This window comes from Sprattus sprattus (assembly GCF_963457725.1).
Source record: "Sprattus sprattus genome assembly, chromosome: 7".
NCBI lineage: Eukaryota > Metazoa > Chordata > Actinopteri > Clupeiformes > Clupeidae > Sprattus > Sprattus sprattus.
The window spans coordinates 15,133,167-15,137,393 of NC_137926.1; positions in this window are offsets into that span (position 1 = coordinate 15,133,167).

A 4,227-nucleotide genomic window follows, 5' to 3' on the forward strand; every position below is an offset into this window, starting at 1 on the left:
GAAGATAAAGCTGTCATGGACAGACCACTACCACGTAAGTAATGGTCATGTTGGCATCACATATGACCTAGACATTCATTGAATATGTGTGCTTTCTGTTTCGTTAAACGTGTTCGTTGATTGAAGATGGGACTGTTTGCATGTGGGTACGATGAATGGCTCCAATTACGTTCGGAAAGTTTAATTTCAGCTATCGTAGTGGGGAAATGTATATTGACCAGTGCGCCGAGTGCGTCGAGTACCTGGGTGAATATTTGGCTGAGTGAAGGCTGAAATATACCAACTGCTGATGCTATAACTGTTTGAAATGATCCGATGCCAATATTTGCAATGTCGACCCTCCTTGAGTTTACCAACTGATTGAATGGAATGTGATCTCCGGTTGGAGGATTAGATGTCGTCTCTGATCTGGTTCAGTAATTGAAGTATTGCGTGGCTGGTTAACCTGTACCGTCTAATGATTTGTGGTTCATTTAACTGAAAATGTGTTTACGAGTTGAAAAAAATATTTCTGTGCGCTGTCTCTGCCTTCTTTCTTCACCTTGCTGTTATCACTGCTGCCATATCAACGTTTTCAGACTCAATGGAAATGCTGGTTAAGACGTGCTTTTATGAGGCGGAGAATTAGCGAGCAAATCGGAGACTTGCGCTCGCCAGGCAGTTTAGTAGATACCACGCAATACATCATTAGGCGCACTTACCTTCTCACCTCCCATTAAAGTGCGCTTCACGCCTACGTTACCACCAGGGGCGGTCTTTCCTACAGGCGGTATAGGCGGGCGCCTAGGGCGCCACTCAGAAGGGGACGCAAAAAACTGCGCCCAGTTTTTTTTTTGCGCCCCCTTACATATCTCCAACCAAAGTGTTGACATTAAAAAAATAAATCTAACATTAGGGTAAAATTAGCCAAAAATCGAAAACGGAAGGGGTACGAACCTCCTTGGTGTTGGTTAGAGTGTGTGTGTGTGTGCCTAGTGAAGAGGCTAAAGCCATCAGGGGCGCAATTTAAGAAGAAAGAAAGGAAGAATAGAAACGTGCAAAGGAGAAGAAATGATGTACCTTATCAATGAAAGTTACCTAACTAACGCTAGCTAGACAGTGACTTGTGATGTTTCTTGTTATTGCCATTCAGTCTAAACATCAGTTCAAGTTAATCTGTACTGCAATTTGCGTACTTTTCGATGTGTCATTATACAAATTGAAGTAATCATAACAACGTTCATTTTGGTCGCGCGAGCTAGCCAGTTTAATTAGTGTAATGTCCACAATTCCTCCCACACCTGAGGCAAAGGCTGTCAGTTGAACAGGACCTCCGTGTTGTAATGTCCACAATCCCTCCTACACCTGAGGCAAAGGCTGTCAGTTGAACAGTTAATTTGAATATGACAAAAATGAGATAAACCTCACCTTCTCAATGTAATGCCTTTAATAAAAGCAGTTATAGCCTATTCAACACATCACAAGGTTAAATCAAATGGCATAAAGTACAAATATGACAAAAAAATAGGGGTGCCGTGGATGGAGAGAGATATGTTTAGAGGTGCCGTGAGCCAGAAAAGTTTCGGAACCACTGCCATAGAACACTCTAGCCCGCACACTCTCCACGGAGATCAACCGGTTTGTTTGTCAATAAACAGTTCAACAGGGGGGCGTGGCTGGAGCCTAGTTCAGCACAGGCCTGACATTTTCTCAGTGATATTGTTCTTCAATTAATGTTTGTTCATCGTTGCGATCGTTGTTGTGTTTATGTGAAAGAAATGCAGTCTTTCAGGGCAAAATAGCATTTGAAAGTTACAATTCCGTTTTCATGGGGGAAAAAAAAATATTATTTGGGGGGGCGCCAGGAGTGGAGCTCGCCTAGAGCGCCAAATGTGCTGGGGCCGCCCCTGCTAACCGCCAATGATTCTGATAAAAAGCACATTGCAATTCCTTGTAATACTGGAAAGGAAAAGACCACTCTATCATCATTCTATCCATCTTAAATGACAATCCTTGTAAAACACACAATGGGGCCAGACAATGCACTCAATATGTCTTTCTGCGCCCACCATTCACATACACATAGGGCAGATTAGGCTTAATCTGCTTTCGCAAATAGGGTGGAACACATCCAGACACATGCATACAGCCAGGATGGACCTATGGCTAATGATTAAATACTACCTACACGGATCCTCTAAATCTACCACAAATCAGGGTTGATAAGATGCTTATAAAAAGAGCCCTCATCAAAAATCTCAATGGGTACATAAAGAGCATCCCTTGAAGCCATTTTAAAAACCCTCACACGTGTAACAGTGAAGTGCGTTGAATGAAAAGGTGATGCTTTATTGACATTGATACTCCAAGACTCAAGCCACCTCAATGTAACTTTTGGCAGTAATGCAAAATGGCAGAGTAATCTAGGCAAGAGCAGGAAAGTGAGTAACATACATGCAGCTGTCAGGATATGCCATTTTTCAAACTGAGATAAAAGCATTTCCTAAGGCTTCATTTAAGTCAACACAGCTACCCTGGCTCTGACAGCATAACACTTACGGACAGTCTGTATAATTATCTGAAGCCTTCTACTTGGACATCCATGCACATTTTTGGGATTTGTTTGTGTTGTATTGGTAGGTTGAACCCATTAAGTGTGGCAAAGTAATGATGGCTCAGGGACCGTTTGCCTCTCGCTTTCCACCTTATAAAAGCCTTTCTCACTGTCATGACACTGTTACACACAAGAAATGAATGGCTCCCTGATAGCAGAAGGCCAATCGGCCCACTGGGGACAGAGCTGGCAGCTCTTTTTTCGTGCAGTTACAGACTAACCCCACAGTTTTGCCACTCAAAACAATTTTTGCTTTACTTATTTCTACACCAACACTTAAAGTGTGTCTAGATGTTACCAGTCTGTGACATAAGTCTTTAAATTACCAAGTCATTTTTCACCTTGAGAACCTTCTAGTCGCAGTCGACCAACTTCTGTTTAGCGGCTGATATTTTGATTAGACTAGGCGAAGGATATGACTTAAAAATATATAATATTACTATAATATTATATTATATTTCTGAAAACCCACGTCCAGTTATACTTAAGATGGTGATCCGAATGCGGACCATAAGTGTCACATTATCAGTGGGGTGCCGCCTAGAAGTGTAGTGGTCCCTGGAGAAGTGGGTATACTCTACATTTTTTTAAGCAGTCCATACTACAGCACCGGATAAACTACCTGTTTTGAGAAGTGGGTATACGCAATGCTGACTGAAAAATAAGTGGGTATACTCCGTATACCTGCACTACACCACTGGTGCCGACCAAAATCCACCAGTGGACCGATATACAGTAGGCTATACCGATATCTGGGCTACCTCACCATACAAGATTTTCATGCATCATAAATAAAATATGGTAAGTGCACATCTTTCCAGATAATGTATGAATATGTTGTTTTTAAGTTTTTATCTGTAGGCTATAACTTGCGTCGACAAGAGTTTTATTCATAAATGCATTAATTCCAGAGTTTGATATTTGAACACTGAAACACTCCAACAGTTTTACCACAAGGAGGCGCAAAATGACCATCTTCTTTTTCTACATCGCTGTAGTCAGTCTTATTTTAGTCTGTTTATTTATTTATTTATGGAAGTTAAGAACCAAAACTTTGAGAAAAGTTGCGAAACAACAGAAAATGAGCATGTCACTTCTACAAAAGTCTACGAACACAGCACATTTTGTACCTATCTTTTAGAAATTATAATTTAATAGAAATAATTCGTCTTCAGAATGCACGTTTTTAACAAAACAAAAAAAATGGCAACATTCTGACATAAAGCATAAAATCTTTAACTAATATCGTCTTCTCATGCCGAAAACGAGTGATGTCAAACATAACCAAGCTGCAAGGTCAGTCTTTCACAAATAATTTTTAGTGAGGATTGTTCAGTTGATCATAAACCAGTGCAACGGCTTCGAGACCACACCCACTTATTTCTGCTTCACATTTGCGGATGGAGAATCTAAACATTCAATTGATAGGAGTGGGGTGGAGTGGAGTGGAGTAAATGTTAACCGAAATCATCTAGCCAGTTGCGTTGCCTTTTATTTAGCCCCGTGAGAAAGTTTCCGCAGCTGCCTTGTACAAGGCTGTCGGTAGTGGCATTCCGACAGCTGCGGTTCGTGGCATGTGGGGCAAATGCGTCCTAGCTGCTGTTGTCTGATACAGACAGTGTCGCGATGAGCGT